The sequence below is a fragment of the Hypanus sabinus genome, chromosome 5, assembly GCF_030144855.1.
Source record: "Hypanus sabinus isolate sHypSab1 chromosome 5, sHypSab1.hap1, whole genome shotgun sequence".
Lineage (NCBI taxonomy): Eukaryota > Metazoa > Chordata > Chondrichthyes > Myliobatiformes > Dasyatidae > Hypanus > Hypanus sabinus.
Window position 1 is genome coordinate 104,067,579 of NC_082710.1, and position 21,055 is coordinate 104,088,633.

Here is a 21,055-nt window from a genome sequence, read left to right on the forward strand (position 1 = left end):
ATCCTCATCCTTCCGCAGTTGTGTATGGGACAGTCCATGGTGGAGTTCAGGTAGCGTCTATGGAAAGGAATAAAGAGTTGACATTGGGCTGAGACCCTCCATCAGGAGACCCCAATGTGCAGGATTGAAAGAAGTTGCAGAGGTCTGTCGACTTAGCTCCATCATGTCCACCATCAAGGATATCTTCAAGAGGTGGTGCTTCGATAAGTGCAGCATACTTCACTGAGGAACCTCAACATCTGAGACATATTGTCTTTTTGTTACTACCCATCGGGGAGGAGGTACAGGAGCCCAAAGACCCATTTTCAATGTTTAGGGAACAGCTTCTTCCCCTATGCCATCTGATTACCGAATGGTCCATGGACGCTACCTCGTTTTTCCTTTTTTGCATTATTTATTCATTTTGGTAGCTTACAGTAATATTTTGTCACTGTCCAGCTGCCGAAAAACAAATTTCATGACATATGGTGCTTTTGAAAAGTTTTATTAGGCACATATATTTGACTAGGGTGTCTAAGACTGCTGCACAGTACTCTATTGTCAATATGGAGCAGAGAGTGAGTTTATAAATCTGGCGGGAGCAAAGGATGTTGGGAATGGTGAGACTGGAGTGCCCTGGGAGGGGTGTAGGTCAGGTGGCAGAGGAGTCCTGGGGCGGGGGCTGGCACAGGTGTAGACACACTCAGCCCTCAGACACCAGGCAAGGTCATTTAATTCCAAATAAATGGTTTATTGATAATTACAGAATGTCTTTCTGGTACTTCCCTCTCCCTCCCCTCATCCTGGCCCCTCCCCACTCTCAGTCCACAATAGAGACCCATATCAGAATCTGGTTTATCGTCACTCACATATGTCATGAAATGTGTTTTTCTTTTGTGGCAACAGTACAGTGTGATACATGAAATTGACTATATATACATGCCTAAGACCTTTGCACAGTACTATGTCAGTGATAATACACCTGATTCTGCTCCAAAAGAAACAGCTCAATAATTGTAACAAATTCCAGATATACTGTGGTAGGCAACTAAGAGTAATGAGCAGATACAATTGGTGAGGAGTACTGACAAGTATTGACCTATCTGCAAGCTAGCTGGAATCAGTATTGTAATTAAATTTAAGAGTCTGTTGTTCCAGGGATGAGATCCAAAAATCAAATATGTGTTTGTAAGTTGCATCAAGTAATCAAAATATTCCATAGGAATTTCTTCAAATTTCAGTTAAGATGGTGCTATTGAACATGTGCAACAGCTTCTGGTAATCAAAAAGCTAAGAAACCTGACTTTAAAAATACCTTTCCTGAGGTAAATTTTGCTGAATTATCGCCGCAAAAGTGAAGGGGCGAGTGATGGCAAGCTGAGTTTATCGGGTGAGTCGAGATGGTGTGTTGCAGAATCGTTGCAGATGGAGTTCTGATGCCCATACAGTTGGCCCGAGAGCAAGGGTGGATTGCTCTTGGCACTGAAAGGAGAAGTCGGGGCCCAGGCGGAGAGGTTCCAATGTTCATTCAACTGGGCCAGGAGCAAGGTTGGGCTTGAGGTACGATATGCTGTTTAGACAATTTAAATGCCGGCCCTGATTGGAGGTGAGAGCTGATTTTGATTGCTGTCTGCAATCTTCACTTCTCTGTCCAGAAACCTTTCACTGTTCTGTTGTTGGTCAATTTAAACACCAGCCCAGGTACACTGAAAAGACAGAGTGTCAGTTGGGATGAGAGCTAATTTCTCTTGTTCTCTGCAATGGTCATCTCCATGGTGCTGAGGCTATGAAGACTGCCCCAGCTGCTGTGCTGCGTGCCCAATAATATAATGAGCTGATAAGTGAGGCTTTGGGCCTACTCTGGGCTCCTCTGGGGTTTGAATCTGAAGACTTAATTTTGGTTCAGAAAGCTGTTGTTGTTCGCTTCAATTGGTTGCAAGATTTTTAATTTTTTCTTTCTCTTGCATATCGAGAGTTGGTCTTTTAATTTTTATTATTTTTTTCCTTTAAATCGAGTAATCAAAAAGGCTCACTCAACTCGCTTCCATCTAGGGGGAGCAGCCTTCGGCCCCGCCAAACTGGGCAATCAGCTAGTGTGGGTGCTGTGTGATGTCCCCACCCCGCCAAATGACAGACAGTACACCATATGTGATTAAATAATTACACCTTATAGATCTTACTAGAACTAAGTTATTAACAACGATACAGTATATATGAACGAAAAGAAAATAAAGAAAAGGCGCCAAACTTATCAAAGTCCAAACCACTTCGTGCACAACCGTTGGAGCTCAATTAATGAAGTCTTCTGGCCACTATTTGATCCCCTCAGACCTCCTCGACTCGCAGCTCAGGACCACCCGAAGTGATCAACCAAGCACCCCCGGCACGTCTGTCTTTGTCTCCTCTCCTCACTGAACCTCCTGGCCTCGGACCCCTGCTCGGGGTCCGTTCCGTCGCCCAGTTTACAGCATTGCATCCTCTCTCTCTCTCTCAGCCCCTCACGCCGATCTCCCCAAAAGCCCGCCAACGATCAGTTTACAGACTCAGAAGAGAGAGAATAACATCCATCCCAATTGGTTAACAAATGAATACAATTCTCATTATCAGTAATTCTAAACCCAAACAAACTGCGAGAGAAAGCACTTATCACAACAAAGAAGTATTCCTACTTTTAACAAAACAAAGAAGCCATTTTGATTAACATACGCAGTAACACATAAAAAGAAAAAAAAACCCTTACACCAGTAAGAAACCCCCTAACACGAATTTCTTGCTTTTTGGCAAATCTCAAGATTGCATAATTTATACATTCTCTGATAATAAATGAATCTTGAAATATCCCATGTTCTCTATATTTATTGCTTATTTATCTACTATTTTTATTTCTTCTTTTTGTATTTGCACAGTTTGTTGTCTTTTGCACTCTGGTTGAACGCCGAAGTTGTTGTGGTCTTTCATGGCTATTATTCTACAGATATATTGAGTATGTCCACAACAAAATGAATCTCAGGGTTGTATGTCGTGACATATACAGTTGGCCCTCCTTATCCACAAGGGATTGGTTCCGGGACCCCCTGTGGATACCAAAATTCACGGATGCTCAAGTCCCTTATTTAACATGAATCAGTGTGGTGGTCTTTAGGACCCAGCGGAACCCCGGACTTTATTTAACGTCTCCATGTAGTGGACATTAGGATCTGGCGCAGCTCTAAATCCACAGTGTTTCTGTTCACAAAAATAATCACGATTGTGATTGAAAATAAGGTGGAAGTAATAAAGCAATTGGAAAGAGGTAAAACGCCATCGGTCATTGGAAAAGCGTTAGGCTACAGTCGGTCAACGATCGGAACAATTTTAATGGAGAATGTGAAAGGATCTGCCCCGATGAAAGCTACTATTATTACTAAGCAATGCAGTAGTTAAATTATTGAAATACATATGTTTCTTAAGTTTTTTATATGCATAGAAAGGTGAAATATGTACTATACGTGAAGAAAAACTTTTGACTAACTGATGTTAAATAATACCGGATGTACCTGTTCCGACTTCAAATCTGATTTAAATACAGTCTCAGGAACGGAACTCATTCATAACCCGGCGACTGCCTGTACTTTTAAGTCATTTCTAGATTACTTATAATACCTAATACAATGTAAATGCTATGTAAATAGTTGTTATACTGCATTGTTTAGGGAATAATCACAAGAAAAAATAGTTCTGTACATGCCCAAGCAACAAGTGCTGGAGAGAGAACTTCCGGGTTTTCCCAATCCGCAGTTGGTTGAATCTGCGCATACAGAATCTGCGGATAAGGAGGGCCAACTGTACTCTGCAGAGATTGACAGTGTTTGCATAACCAGGACTTGTGACATCTACCTCAATACTTCTGACAATAATAAACCAGTTCCAATTCTAATCCTAGGCCAGGAATGAATTTGGATCTCTGGAGCTGTACAACAGCCCACACAAACAATAATACCATTGTGTCACCCCTGCTCCTGAGGGGGGTGAGTGTTGACTCAGATTGATACCTACAATCTTTGCAAATTTGCAAAATTCTCCAAGGCAATAAAGTGAAGGTGTTGAAATTTGTTTTACTCTCTCACCATTTCAGTGGAACTCTGCATGCTGGGAGTTGAAAGCTAATTAACTTGTTTGAAAATCCATGCAAAACATAAACAAAATTTTTTAAAAGCTCAGAAGCTTTGAATAGAAATCTTTAGTCCATGATTCTTGCAAATAAATCAGAAAAGACGGTTATATGTTACATAATTTATTATCATGATGAGAACTTGCAATAACATTTATTGGCAAAGTGTTTCAATTGATGATTCATTAACGCAGCAGTAATATAGTACCTAATGATGATAATCATCCTTTATGGACAATGGAATCTGCCTTTCCTAGAAGATTTGGTAGTCCTTGGAAACATGGCAGTCACATGCCAATGGCAGCGTAGAAAGAGTAAAGCTATTATCCAGTGAATCAGACCCCATCAGTTTCCCTCCATCCGCCACCACCCTCGTCAATACATCCTCAATCCTCACCTCCATCCAGAGCCCCAAACAGTCCTTCCAGTTGAGGTAACACTTCACTTGTGAGCCTGTCACAGTTGTCTACTGTGTATGGTGCTACTGATGCCGCCTCCTCTACATGTTAAATGAAGTCCGGGGTTCCACTGGGTCCTGAAGACCACCGCACTGATACAAGTTAAATAAGGGATTTGAGCATCCATGAATTTTGGTATCCACGAGGTGGGGGGGGGGGGGGGTCCTGGAACCAATCCCCCGCAGATAAGGAGGGCCGACTGTATCGATAATGGGTAGTGTCACCCATCTTGTAAAGACACTGCCCAGAAGAAGGCAATGGCAAGCCAGATCTGTAGAACAACTTGCTAAGAACAATCACAGTCAAGCACCATGATTGTCCACGTCATACTACACGGTACATAGCGATGATGATGATTGAGGTACAGTGAAAAGCTTGTCTTGCATACTGTTCACAGAAACCAATGCATTGTGTTGTTGTACAAGGTAAAACTAAGATAGAATTCAGAATGAAGCACAACAGCTTCAGAGAAATTGCACAATTATAATGAGGTTGATTATGAGGCCAACAGTCCATTTTATTGTTTCGGGGAGCCATTCAATAATGTGAGATCGAAGTTGTCCTTGAGCTTAATGTGATGTGTTCTCAGGCTTTTGTTTCCTTTGCCCAGTGGGAGAGGAGAGAAAAGGGTGCAGGGTAATGTAATGGTTGGAACATATGCATAATTCACAACCACTGACATTGAGTTGGGGTTCCCTTTAAGATGATCTGATGTGATGATATATTGTCGTGAAGGTTCCTGTCGAGCTTTATGTTCTATGCTTGGTTGACAATAAAGTAGTTCCTAAGGTTTTTCTTATACTTAAACCACCTCCGATGTTTTATTTCTGAAAACCTTCCAGGAGATGTCCAGATTGTGTAGGGCCTTTGATTATGCTGGCTGTTTTACTGAGGCAGCAAGAAATATAAATGTCGTCCTTGACGGGGAGGGAGGTCTTCGGGACATGCTGAGGATGCTGACAGTGTGGCGTTTGCATGATGTCTAATGACTAGACTTCTGCCCGTCACTCTGGTTTCCTCCTACATCCTGAAGATGTATTAGTAGTTGAATTAGTTACTGTGAATTGTCTGTTAGCGTAGGTAAGTGATAAAAAAAAGAATCAAAGCAAGTTAGTGGGCAGACAGAGCAGAATAAGTTGCAGGTCTACAAGGAAATAGAGAAAGGAGAAATGCCACTGGTAAAGCTGGCGTAAATCAGCCATGTTTGAATGGTGGAGTAGGCTTGGTGGACTGAATGGCTTAATTCTGCTCCTATATCTTATGGTTTTATGCAATGGACTCAATGGGCTGAATAGCCTCCTTCTTTCTCATTAGTGAATAAGTATGCATTGTCCTCATGACTGAATCTCGGGAGGTATTTTTTTTATTTTAATGGGCGTAGAATTCCAGCAGTCACATATTATATACTCAACTGACTTTTAATTGAAATTGTTTATCCCCCATTTAAGTAATTGAGAAGAAAATTAATCGAGGATTTTAAAAAGCAAGTGTTACTGCTATTTTCCATCCGTGGTAAAATGAAGGAATGCCACATTTGGCACTTCATAGTTAATCACCTCTTCGTTATAGAAGTCTGTGAGTTAGATCAAAATGTCTCTTGGCCAAAAAAAGACGAGATGTCTTTTACGAAAAAAGGAAAGAATGTTGCTATCATCAAGCAGGTTCTATGTTTATAATAAACACAATAAATTCTCTCCTACCTGGCTTCACCTATCACCTTCCAGCTATCCTACTTCCCCCTCCCCACTTCTTCATTCTAGCATCTTCCCCCTTCCTTTCTAGTCCTGACGAAGAGCCTTGGCTTGAAGCATCAACTATTTGTTCATGTCCATAGGTGCTGCCTGACCTGCAGAGTCCCTCAACCATGTTGCGAGTGTTATGTCCTATGTTATATACATTGAAACAAAATGTTGGGAGTACTCAGCAGATTAGGCAACAGTTCTCGAGAGAAAAATAGAGTTAATGTTGTAGGTTGAAGACCATAAAGTCTGTTTTTCTCTCCACAGCTGCTGTCTGATCTGCTGAGAACTTCTGCTGTTTTCCATTTTTATTTCAAATTCAGTGTCATCATTTTTTTTTTGCTTCTCAATGCTATTTACTTTGAACATTTGAATTATAATTCTGATTGCAAAGAACTGTGGGTGAGCTACATAATTCTGAAATCTGTTTCCATGGAAACTACTTCCTAACTTGCTTCTGTTAAATAACAAACCAAAAATCAAAAGGATGTTTTCCCCTTCACAAAGATCTTCTGGTTTGAGCTGACATGGTAGAGAGATTTTGCTCATTCCCAGAAGGGACCACTGTGTGTAACGAGCATTAGCTAACATTGCCACTTGTCAGTCTGTGACCCATATTCTCAAAGGAACTACTGTCCCACTTCTTACAAGGAATTAGGACACAAATCCAAGCCTCCTTAAGGCCTGTGCCTGATGTTGTTTGGCTCTGAAAGTGAGAACAAAATCAAAGAAAGGATTGATTATTAAATTAGAGGATAGATTTAGCCTTGAAATTTATGTTCCCTTTCAAACATTTGTGAAAATTTGAGGACATTCAGTGGAAGTTTGTCCAACCTTCTTTCTGGAGTAGTGGTGTGAAGTGAGTCATTATTAGGAAGACCATGTTATAAAATCATAAGATTCAGGAGCTGGATTAGGCTGTTGGGCCCATTGAGTTTCTTTTGCCATTCAATCATGGCTGATTTATTTTTCTTCATGCCCTTCTTCCACCTACTCCCCATAACCATTAACCCCAACCCCCTTACCAATCAGGAACATGTCAATTTCTGCCTCATATCCTCACTTCCATTATATATTTGTTTGTTTGTTTATTTGTTTTTTTGTATTTACACAGCTTGTCTTCTATTGCATGTCAGTTGTTCCTCAGTCTTTGTAGTTTTCACTGAATCTATTGCATTTCCTTGTTTTACTGTGAATGCCTGCAAGAAAATTAATCTTATATGCATGTGTTATAGCAGAAATTGAAACAGAAGATTATGTTGTCCGGAAGGTTTGTCAGAGGTTACAGAGGGACATTGATAGGATGCAGAACTGGACTGAGAAGTGGCAGATGGAGTTCAACCCAGATAAGTGTGAGGTGGTTCATTTTGGTAGGTCAAATATCATGGCAGAATATAGAATTAATGGTAAGACTCTTGACAGTATGGAGGATCAGAGGGATCATAATCCCATGGTCGATGAACGCCAACACACCATGCACTTTCTTAACAACACTGTTGAACTGTGCAGCAGCTTTCATCCTTGGAGCGACAGAGATGAGAGGTGGCCTTATAGAGGTGTATAAGATGATGTGAGGTGTTGATTGTGTAGATAGCCAGAGGTTTTTTCCCAAGTTTGAGATGGCTAGCATGAGGGGGCATAGCTTTAAGGTGCTTGGAAGTAGGTACAAGGGGAATGTCAGGGGTAAGTTTTTCACACAGGGAATGGTGGGTGCATCAACTGCACTGCTAGCAAAAGTGGTAGAGGGAGATACAATAGGGTCTTTTAAGAGACTCTTAGAGAGATACATGGAGCTTAGAAAAATAGTGGGCTATGCGGTAGGAAAATTCTAGGCTGTTTCTAGAGTGGGTTACATGGTGAGCACAAAATTGTGGGCTGAAAGGCCTGTAATGTGCTGTAGACTAGATTTATTTTTGTTTTTGCACCATTTGATGTAAATTCTAGAGATTGTTGTGCATGCAGGAGATCAGTTTCTGAGATCCTCAAACCACCCCATCTCGCACCAACAGTCATTCCATGGTAAAATTACTTATATCAGATTTCTTCCCCATTCTGATAACAACTGAATCTCTTGACCATGCCTACATGTTTTTATGCATTGAATTGTTGCCATCAGATTGGCTGATTTGATATTTGCACTAACGATCAGATGTACAAGTGTACTTAATAAAGTGGGCACTGGGTGTAAATTATGATCTGTACTTTATAACAAGGAAATCAATAAGGAGCACATCATACTGGAGACAGTGAAACATGCATATTTTAAAGTGGTTATGGCAATCAATAGGTGTCCTTTCATAAGGTGCACTGCAGAGAGGGGTGTGGACAGCCCAGCGCATCTCTGGATGTAAACCTTCCTCTCTTCAGGACATTTACAGCAGCAGGTGTGTAAAAAGGGCCTGGAGGGTCAGCAGGGACTCCAGCCACCCCAAACTCAAACTGCTTCAGCTGCTTCCATTTGCAAAAGGTACCGCAGCATTAAGGCCAGGACCAATAGGATCCAGGACAGCTTCTTCCACCAGACCACGAGATTTATCAATACACACTGATCTGATGCCATATCTGACTACATTGAACCTGGCTGTACATTTATGTATACAGAACAATTCTGTATACAATCTTAGTGTTTGGGCAATAGCCTCTGACATTTCCCTGTACATTGCAACAGAGATGCAATATAAAGATTTTTACTCCCTCATGTTGTGAGATGGATGTAGGAATACAATTCAAATTCTAGTTCCAATAATGCACATGGAGATCGGGGATATTGTCTTCATGTGTGAGGCTTAACACCTATAAGTTTTACTTCACGGAAACCTGGGTGCAGATGGGCTTTGGGTACAGTTTCTGTCTTCTGTGTTTTGATCAGTTCACCCCAGTAATTTCCCAGTGATCAGATGGCAGGTCTGATCACGGGGTCTGCATATACCCATGGTGCCCAGTGTGTTTTGCTTCATCTCAAAGGGGCTCTTCTCCTCAAAATGCTTTTACTTTTGCCCTCCTTTGACATTGCCACACTCCCCACTCTATTTGACCTCACCTCCAAGGTAGCCTGAGTTCACTTCCTGGCATTTACAGTCTGCGGACGCTTTATTAGGTACACCTGTTCATTAATGCAGATATCTAATCAGCCAGTCATGTGGCAGCATCTCAATGCACAAAAGCATGCCGACATGGTCAAGAAGTTCAGTTGTTGTTCAGACCGAACACCCTAATGAGGAAGAAATGTGATCTAAGTGACTTGACCGTGGAATGACTGTTGGTGCCAGGGAGGGTTGTTTGAGCATCTGAGAAACTGCCGATCGTCTGGGGTTTTCACGCACAAGTCTCTAAAGATAACAGAAAATATTAGGAAGAAAAGAAGCATCCAGTAAGTGGCAGTTCTGTGGGCAAAAACACCTTGTTAATGAGAGAGGTCAGAGGAGAATGGCCAGACTAGTTCAAGCTGACAGGAAGGCAGGACAGTAAATCAAATAACCACAATTTACAGTAGTGGTGTGCAGAAGAGCATTTCTGGATATACAACATGCCAAACCTTGAAATGAATGGGCTGCAGTAGCAGAAGGCCACAAACATACACTCTTTGGCAACTTTATTAGGTATGGGATGTGTCTAATAAAGTGGACACTTGAATGTACTTCACCAAAAAGTGGGTGCAGTCCTACTTCTAAACTATTCCTTTTCAAATCTATTCCCAGTCCCCAGAGGGGTAAAGGATTAAAGAGTGGAAGTAATCTAGGACATGTCATAAAGTTTGTCTGTAATGTAAGCCTGTCCCTTTTGATCCTTAGAAACTAATAAAGTGTAAAATTTTACAACATCAGTCAACATTCTGAATCTTAAAGCTGGATCTTTGCCACACATTGTAAGAGCTGTTAACTTTATGTAGGTCCCTAAGTTTGATTTTACAAGGAATTGTTGATGAAATATTCATTCCCCTGGAGAAAGGTGTTCAATTTCAAAAGCACACATTCTATTTACTTGAACAGTAAATTGCCACCTACCACTTAAAAGTCCCTTCTCACAATTAAATAAAAGTGAATGACCTTTCATTACTGATGGTTTACAAAGGAAGCGTGGAATTGTGACAACATTAAAGTGAGTCCTGTGTTGCAGCATGAGTCTCAAGGAGTAAGCTGTTCTCCCGGTTTTCTTTGTGAGGTTCAACCCACCTACTTGCCAACTAGTTGAACAATAATTATCCAAGCCTATGTTATTTTTTAAACTCATTCTTGGGAAGTGAGACCCAAATGTTTCACGCCAAATTCTGGCTGTATTGAGAATTCTTTAAATACTGCATTTGGCGTCGTACAGATGTTCTGATAATGCAAAGATTTCCAGGATTTTGACGTTGTGCCAGGGCAGGGAATGTGCTGGATTTACAAGTGAGTTGTGTGTGATGTGGAGGTCATCACTGTGATCCCATGAATCAATTAAACGTACCTCTTTCTTTCTAAAATCCCATCTAGTTAATTTTTGTCCACACCCGATGAAGCCCGCTTGTGCTTCCCATAAACTAAAAAAAACAAAAATAATATTAATAGAGTCAATGAAATAAGACATTATTATTAACCATAATGGTGTGACTAATCATGCAAATCTAATATTTGTTATAATTTTGCTCTAGTAAAGGAATTTTTTAATATTCAAAATTGAAGAATTTAACTGTAACCATTATACTTTGATTTTTATAGTTTTCACAAGGTGGGATCTCAACATGGTGTTTTGGCACAGTTTCAAGGGACTGAGAAGATTAATTTTTATGATGATGATTAGAAGAGGTTATTAGAAAATGTTATAGTGAAATTGAAACCAATTTACAAACGTGTTTGTATATTAAGGAGCAGAATTTAGTTACTGGGCTGAATTCTACAGTTTCCCTCTGAAACTGCCACTGTTCTGCTTTCTGCACTGAAATTTGTCTTGGCTTAATATCGACCTATATGAGTTCAAATTTACTTCTACAGATATGTTTGTGAGATTGATTTGGTTTAGGTCCTTAACCTGGGGTCCATGGATAGTTTCCAGGGGGTCCATGAACTTTTGATGGGAAAAAGTTTACATCTTTATTTTCACTAATCTCTAACTGAAATATAGGATTCTAGCAATTTCAAATGTAGGCAACAAACCACTTTGTCAGAAATAGGAATCAGATATTTTCGTATCACGTTACAGTTGTTACAAATGTATGCCAGAACCTTATTCTGAGAAGCTGTCCATAGGCTTTACTGGACTGCCAAGGGGGTCTATGGCATAAAAAAGGTAAGATCTCCTGGGATCTGGACTCTAGGATCATTTGAATGAGAGTTTTTAGCTTCTGGAATAGGGAAGGTACATAGTTTACTTCAGTTTAATCTTCTTAACGATTTGCAAGTGATATACTGTATGTTTTAACGTATGATGTTCTCTGCCTGTGTTTTTATTTATTTACTTTCTGCCTCAGTTGCGTTATTGAGCCTGGGTCGTTGGTACTGTGATAACCGCTATGTTCCTTCCAAGAGGATCACAACCCTGCAGTAGGGTTTGGAAGCTTGCGTGTCTCCGTGACCCGGAGAGTATGCTGGCTGGAGTCAGGGCCTTATGCTTGGTAGGGTCACCCATGCCAAACAGGTCAAAGGGTAGAGGCTGGATGAAGAGTGGTCCACCAAGCTGGGGGGGTGCGGTTGGAGGGGGTATTCAGGCTAACAACCCTGACTGGTCAAAACACAATTGTTACAGAAACAGCAATCAAGAGTGCATCTATACAGTCAGAGATGGAGGGCCTTCATTACTGCCCCAAACGCCAGCGGCATTACAGGCAGTAAGTAAGCAAGTAAACACCTTGTTACCGTGCCACGCCATATTATTTCTGACATCTGTAGTCGCTTTTCGATGGCTCAGTGTCAGATTGTTAGACCTCTTGATAACTTGACCCAAGACAAAAGCCCAGGTCAAGTTTTGCCTTTAGTCAAAGCTAATCAGAGGGCCGAGCCTCAGTCGTATGTTGCCTGTCCGCCTGCTTATTGTGAACACCACGTGGCACAGAGATTCACCAACGTATCTGGAGAGCCCAAGGTGGCATGTCAAGTGAGCAGCTGAGCTCCAACAGGACCTTGCCCATTCTTGGCAGCACCATGGAAGCTGCTGCTTCGCCTTCTCCCAATTAAGCTGTCTCATAATTAAGGTTGTATTTTCTGCTTTCATAGTTCCTTCTCACGCCCCAAAGACATGCTGGCTGATCAGTTTAATGGCCATTATAAAATTGTCCTTGTTAATTTGTCATTAACAAATGGCAGAATCTGAGGGAATTTGGGAGAATAAAAATCAATCAGTGTAAATACTTTGGTGTTCAGCACAGGCCTGGTGGACGAGAGCCTGTTTCCATGCAGATTCTCTCTCTATGACTCCTTGTGCTTCCATGAGATGCTTGTTCCCAACCTGAGTTCCACAGACCCCTCGACTAATGGTAGGGGTCCATGGCATCAAAAAGGTTGGTGTAGGGGCCATGTGTTCATGTTGCGCGTTTATAGCGGTAACTAGTCACATGAGCGGAGGCGTGGCAAAAGCGAAGGGAATAAGTCATGTATTCATGCTCTGTTCATGTCAGTCTGTAGCTTGGGACCGGTGGAGGTCATACTTCTGCAGATCGCTGAGATAACACTCAGTAATGCTTAATTGTATGTTTGCTAATCACTAATAAGGGATTGGAATAGGGAACTCTGACTCTTTGGAGCAATGAACTGTGGGCCTGTCAGCTAAGTATAACAACTCCATGGGGTCCCAGGCTGACAGGAGTTGTTTTGTTTTGATTTTGGATCAATTTTTTGTTGCTATAGTTGGGAACCCCTGCTTTAGAATGAAAACAACTTAAGTTGTTTGCACACTACAAAAGGGAAGTGTAATCAGATGGGATTTGTATCATATCACCAGTATTGTTGCTGTTTATATTATAATGGTTTTAAAATATAATCCATGCAAAAGCTTTCACATGGGTCAACTGACAACTGTATTCTTTGGTAGGAAGAATTATTCTGCATCTGGATTAATCTGATTTGCAGGTACGTTTGACCCTTTGTTAGTGCTTATTGTTATAAGTAGCCTTGACTTGGAGCCTATCATTCTGCATATATAAAGCTCTCTCATGGATGTGACACTTAATGGCCAGTGGGTCACTTAGTGACTGTTGGATAGAAACATAGTAGGATAGATAAATAGCAGGTTAGGCAGCATCTGTGGAAGGAAATAACCATGAACTGTTTATTTTAAACACAAGAACTGCAGATGCTGGAAATCCAGAGTCTGGGATGCCATTCCCTTTTCTCTGTTCCTCCATCTCTGGTGTTCTCAGGGTGAGGCCTTCCTTCACAAACTTCTGGGACTTCAAAGAACAGGCACTCGTTCCTTTGCCATTGATGCTGCCCCCACCCTAACCTCCTCTATTTCCCGGACATCCACCCTCATCCCATCTTCCCACAGCCTTAATTGGGATAGAGTTCCAGAGGGAATGGAGTTGAGGGGGAAAATAAATCAGCCGTGATTGAATAGCTGAGCAGATTTGATGAATCAGTATAATATCTCTGGCATATGTGATGGAACTTGTTGTTTTGTGGCAGCAGTACATAGCAAAAATAATTTTTAAAAACTATAAATTACAATAGGCCATATACAGTGACATATAATTGGATAAGTGGTGTAAAAAGAGCGCAAAGAAAAGTAGTGTACACGTGTTCATGTGCTCATCGTCCATTCAGAAATCAGACGGCCGTGGGGAAGAAGCTGTTCATAAAATGTTAAATGTGTGTCTTCAGGCTCCTGTACCTCATCCTTGATAGTAGTAATGAGAAGAGGGCACGTCCTGGCTGATGGGGTCCTTAATGATGGATGCCACCTTTCTGAGGCATGGCCTATTGAAGGTGTCCTCAATGCTGGGGAAGCTCGTGCCCATGATGGAGCAGACTGATGGGCTGCATGGCCTAATTCTGCTCCTGTGTCATATTGGCGTATGGTCTCATCCTTTTAAAATCTGGAGTCTATATATATGAACCGATATCAAACCTGTTCAGTATTGTCACACACTTTTTGGAGAGACTAGATATTGGCCCGTGATCTAAGCTCTGATCATTTGACTGCTCTATCCTATGTGGCACAGTGCAATAAATTTCTGGTGGCATCGCCCATGCAGTCAAGGGGAGGCAAGGGAAAATGGATAACAGCAAATTTGGTGTTGGGTGGAGGGTCTGGAGTTAGCTGCGATCTTGGACACAGTGTTGAGGTGGAGGGGGATGCAGATTGGAGAAGGTGGTTGATGAAGATGGGGGGGATATGGGAACACTGCACTTTCCTATTTTGTACCAAAAATGATGATCTCTACTAATGCAACATGACATCCCACTCTGCTATATTCTCACCAGTTCACTGAGTTGGTTTGTATCTTTCCCAACGTGTCACTATAATCTCTTCAGCACCCACACTGTGACTCATCAGTACGCCCTGTGTCACCCCATCAGCCTTCCACCCAAAAATATCATGCAAGTCCAGTGAAGAAAGTGCTTTTGACTGGCTTTTCTGCTTAGAAAACAGAATCCATTGCAATTTCTTCACTAGTGAGTCAAGGAAACAGGGATGCTTTTGGGGTGCCAATATTATTTCAGATTCCATCCTGCCAACTTTTGCAACATATGTATTTACTTCTTAGAAGGGCTTCCCCATCATCACAAAAAGAAAGTCCAGTAAAAACTGGAAAACTACTAGCAAAGATAACACGTTGACTTTTTTCCTCCTCCTCTGCTGCTCATTTTTATTTGACTTAATCTAATTGATGAAAAGTTTGAGAAGAAAGATTTAAAAACTTCGAGTATACTGTCAGAACTGATTGTGGAATGATGCAGTCTCATTAGCAGTTCTCAAAAGGGAAAGCTTTGAAGAGCGAAATGCCTGAGTTGTGAGAAAAGAGGAGAATGAAGCTAATCATCTTTTAAAGACCCATCCAAAGAATAGTGGTTATTATTTGTCCTGATTGTATGAGTTACAATATGGTTATATTATAGCCCTTAGAGAATCCATTGAAGCAATATAACATTAAAAAAAAATTATATTACATCTGCGCCTAGCTTGTGGATAAGACAAAGCATAGAGTAGAGAAGACCCCATAGCACAGTTAGACCAGCTCTCCCCAGTTACACCTGGAAGCTGCTGCTAAGATATTGTCAAGGCTTCCCAGACCCCATTTATCCACCACCTTTACTGTCTTTTTCCATTCATTTCGCAATCTTGATCTTATATGTTATTTTTCACATCATTTTCCGAAAGGTATCATTTTGGAACAAGTTGTCTTTATTTACAGATGAGATTCTTGTTCAAGCTAAGTTCTCCTGCCCCTCATTCCACATGAATTGCACATATTCCTCTTTCACGTCTATCTGTATCATCTTTAAGAAAACCATTTTTGATAAACACAGGATTCTGCAAATGCTGGAAGTTTTGAACAACACACACGAAAGGGTGGAGAAACTTAGTAAGTCAGGCAGCATCAATGAAGGGGAATAAACATCCAGCTGACTTGCTGAGCTCCTCTGGCATTTTGAGCGAGTTGCCTTTATTTTGCTCATTCAGTTGTCACGTTGGCTGTCATAATGTGCTGTGTTGTACGACATGGGCAATCACGGTGTTTTCATGACGAAGACTGGTCTTGGGAAATTTTTCTACAGAAGCGATTTGCCATTGCTGAATTCTGGGCTGTGTCTTTACAAGATGGGTGACCGCAGCCATTACCAATACTCTTCAGAGATTGTCTGCCTGGCGCCAGTGGTCACATAACCAGGACTTGTGATAAGCACCAGCTGCTCATACGACCATCCACCACCTGCTCCTGAGGCTTTACGTGGCCCTGATCTGGGGTCTAAGCGGGTGCTACACCTCACCCAAGGGTGACCTGCAGGCTAGCAGAGGGAAGGAGCAGCTTACACCTCCTTTGGTGGAGTCGTATCTTCACTCCGCCACCATGCGTTATCACATTAAGATCTTTATTCCTCTTTATCTTGATCAGTTCTGGGATTGTTGGCTTTCCTAGCATCACTTTTAGTTTTCACATAAGCCCACCCCTAATTAAAACAAACTTTATTACTTTATCTTTGCTTGAGTCTTTCAGTTGGCCAGATCTGACAGATTTGCATACATGAGTGAGACGATGGTTAGAAATAAAGACGTTAACTCTGTTATCTGATAATTCTGTGACATATACATGAAAGAATTTGAAAACAAAAATGACTTCGACAATCAAATCACTTTCAACATTGCCTTATTCAAATGCCCTGCCTGAGGAGCAGATGGATCTCCTCCTGTCAACACTGGGATTAAGGGTCTATATGTAACCTGCTGAGATTGCTTCGATAATATCACGGATCTGTGGCTTGATCGCATCATCCTGTGTTTTTGTGTGCTGCGTGTTTCAGCTTCTAGAAGAAATAAAATGTCAGTGAATAGCAGGCCTTGTAGCACAGATTGTGAAGTACACTGTTTTGTTTTCATTCAGCTCCTCTCCGGTAGATCCTGGGCTTGCATAGCAGAGCCAACCCACCTGGTATTTTTGTCCGTGTCTGCAGTAGCCAGTGCCATCTGTGGGCTATTCAAACAGAACAAATTTTCACAGTGTCTGTTAAACCCTGTTTCTGAGTGATTTAAAGAATACCTCCCTAGAACATCGAACACTACAGCACAGGAACAGGCCATTCAGCCCACAATGTTGTGCTGAACCAACTAAATTAGTAATCAATGGTCAACTGAACTAATTTCTTCTGGGAGGTGCTGGGTAGAAAAGATAGAGAGCTGAAGAAGGAATCTGTTAGGAGAAAGGAGATTACCTGGGGAGAGAGGGAGCAAGGAGGGGCACAAGAGTGAATGATAGGCATACAGATATGAGGAGTGGAGAAGGAGTAAGAGAAACTAGAATGGGGAATGGAAACAGAGAGAAGGGGGAGGGGAGAAATCACCAGAAACTAGAGAAATCAATGCTCACACCGTCATGTTGGAGGCTATCCAGACGGAATAGGAGATGTTGCCTCCCAAACCCGAGAGTGGCCTCATCCATCTTTTACTCCGACAATCACCAAGCCAGAAGCCTAAACTAACAATCCAAACACTGGACCCACTAGTATCATTCCTGCTTGTTACTAGTGATCTCCTGACATAATCTCCTTCACTCAAATCTCCCAGCTGAAGCAAGGCTCACTTTCTTTCCAAAACACCCAAAATATTTCACAGAAGTTAAAACACTGTTAACTCATACCCAACACTCTTCGCGGGGGAGAAATGAACTCAGTAGAATGTATAAGACCTTGAATCTCAAGACAGAAGGTTTCCCTTCCTTATGTTAAATATGTAAATTCTACTTTAATTGAACAATGAATATCCACTGCACAACCAGCTGTGATGTGTTTGAAAAGTTGCCAGAGTTTGACAGCCTGTAGCAACAGTCACGCTGCATCCCACGGATTATCAGCATCTGATTAGGGTGTCTAAACACGTTTTTAATGGCAATCATTGAGGTTTGCATGTGCCTTTTCCCCTGCTACACAGCTGCCTCTGATCTCACAGGTATAAATTGGCCAAGTGCGCACATACCACCCTGTAATAAGCAACTTGCATTGTAAACAAAAGGGGGTTATATTATGCTGACAGTATTGGTGCCTGGTGTGTTGGCCCAGCCTGAGTTTCTGTGACTCAAAGGGGAGGAGAGGAGAACTCGAAGTTTAAAACCTTTGATCAAAGTACATACATGTTACCTTAAGATTCATTTTCTTGTGGGCATTTACAGGAAAATAAATAAATACAATTGTAGTGTTCTGGCACAGGTGTAAAAGAACTCTGAACTAAACACCAAGATAAACCATAGTCAATGAAGGCAGGATCGCAGTAAGATTAACCGTTTACTGTTCACTCTTCCACATTAACGTGTGGTGAAAACTGTTGATAAAACAATACAAAATATATACTGTATTTGTTACCTTCTTGCTATCACATTTACATCATAAATACTTGCAAAAGTAAAACTACAACAACTATATTACATTAAAGTGCAACATACAGTCAGAATCTACCTACGCCATCGACTGCTTTAAATACAGTTAAACACAAACTATCCGCAACTCTTTGAATAACAAAAACATAAACCTTATCAACCGTCATTACTTTTAACAGAATCAACGTTAACATTTTAATTCAACATATCAATTATCTCATGAACTTACGGCGTTGCTTCACTATGTTTCTAGTGCGTAGAAAGACAACTTTTCTCGCGCTGATCCTGCACATGTGAGCCCCCTCCTTCCCATTTCTCCAAACCGGTATTTTCCCACAAGACGCGGCGAAACCGGGTGTGACGTCATCGCATGCCGCGATATATCACAGGCAACAAATTTACTTTAAACAATCTTAACTTTAACTAGAAAACGATAACAAATGAATTACTGAAGTGAAAATATAATAAACTAAACATAAAGGCGACACAACAATAGAATTTATGAAAAACTATGCATAAACAAGGACTGGCAAATAAATAATGTGCAAAAGCAGACAAACTATGCAAATAAAAATAACCCAGAGAACATGAGTTCTAGAGAATCTTTGTATGTGGGACATAGAATTAGTTCAGAGTTGTGATAAGTCCTGTTTGAGCCTGACAGTTTTAGGATAATAACTGTTTCTGAAGCAGGTGGCGTGGGACTTAAAGGCTTCTGTACCTCACAGTAAAGACAAGGTGAGAGCATGGCCTGGATGGTTGGGGTCTTTGATAGTGGATGTTGGTTTTTTGTGGTAGCACTCTATGCAAATGAGCTCAATCGTAGGGAGGGTTTTGCCTGTGATGAACTGGACTGTACCCAGCACTTTCTGCTGTCTTTTCCATTCCTGGGCATTGGTGTTTCCTTACCAGGCTGTGATGCAACCAGTTAGGATAGTCTCCACTGTGCATCTACAGAAGTTGTTAAAGTTCTAAGAAAGAAGAGGCACTGTCATGCCTTCTTTATAATGGCACTTATTTGCTAGTCCCTGGGCAGATCCTCCTAAATGATAACATCACAGAATTTAAAGTTATTGACCTACTCCACCTCTGAACTCCAAATGAGGACTGGCTCATGGACTTCAGTTTTTTTCGGCTGTACTAAATAATCATCTCTTTGCTGTTGCTGACATTGTTGTTGTTAGACACCACTCAGCCAGATTTTCAATCTCCCTCCTATATGCCAATTCATTACCACCTCTGATTTGGCCAATAACAGTGGTGTCATCAGCCAACTTAAATGTGGCATTGGAGCTGTATGTAACCACACAATCATACGTATGCTGTGAGTAAAATGTGGGGCTAAGCTCACAGCCTTGGTGTGCTCCTGTGTTGATGGTGATTGTGGAGGAGATGTTGTTGCCGATCCAAACTGACTGGGGTCTGCAATTGAGGAAATCAAGGACCCAGTAGTGCAGGAAGGTATCGAAGCCCAAGTCTGGGTGCTTATTGACTAATTTTTAGGGGGTGAATGTGTTGAATGCTGAGTTGTAGTCCCTGAAGAGCATCCTAATGCATGCATGCATCTTCATTGTCCAAGGCTGTCACAATTGCCAGCTGTTGTGACAGTAGGCCATTTGGAGTGGGTCCAAGCTGGGGTTGATAGGCTTCGTGACCAACCTCTTGAAGCACTCTGTCACAATGAATGTAAGTGCTACTGGACAGCCGTCATTGAGGCAGCTTTTCACGTTCTTCTTGGGCACTGATATGATTAAAGCTTGTCTGAAGCAGGTGACAACCTTGGACTGCAAAAGCATGTGTTTGAAGATGTCTGTAAACACTCCAGTTAGTACAGGTCTTCGGTTCTCGGATAACTGGAGTATTTAGCTAAAGCCCTTAATTATAGTGTTTTCTGGTTAATTGGGACATATCAGGGCCAGTGCGTTTTGGCCCAATGAGGTGGCTTCCCCTAGTAACCAAAGTCTCAAAACACAAACTTCCCTTTAACTGATTAACAAGCTATGTATTTAAAAGAAATACAGAAAAAAATGAGAACAATATCAGTATTACTACAGTACTATAAAAATGTGTGTTAGTTCCTAATAGTTATCAAAGAAGGAATTCATCCAGTGTATGCTTCTGTCATCGTTTGATTTACTGTAAATGAACATAATCAGCACAGACACCTAGTGCAAATAATGGACTGCATTCATTGCCTTCATTAATGAAGTAGTGTCAAAAATCACTGCTTTTTAATGTGGTGTCGGTCGGCCCTAATGAGTAGCATAACACAAGCATAAGCCAATGATGCGATTTAAAAACTTTACTCTATAAGCACGATATAGAGTCTAATGGCCACATAAGTGTACACGACTGACGTGAATTAGAACCTGTTTGGCAACAGTCTGTTGTCCCAATTAGGTAGCATAGTGTCGCAAATAAACAAAGGAAATCCTGAGCTACACGTACAAAATACTGGAGGAACACAGCAGGTCAGGCAGCGTCTACGGAAATGAATAAACAGTTCGACATTTCGAGCCAGGATCCTTCAGCTATTTTTTCACCTAACGTTAGTTCTTTAAGATTGGCTCCAGATAAGCAGGTGCCCTGACTAACTGCTGGCCCAATGAATTGGAATCTATTGTATTGGGTGTTCTTTACCTCAACCAAATTGAAAATTAAACTGGATTTTACTTTTGGTACCAAATCATTCTGTCTTGCCAATTCAATCATCAATTATTGTGTAATCAGACAA

At 41.3% G+C, this 21,055-nt stretch overlaps 1 protein-coding gene across 7 annotated transcripts in view; it reads left to right on the forward strand.

Annotated features, from left to right (window-relative positions):
* Positions 1 to 21,055, forward strand: part of lypd6b (LY6/PLAUR domain containing 6B) — a 259,391-nt gene that overhangs the window by 170,090 nt on the left and 68,246 nt on the right. The window lies entirely within an intron of this gene.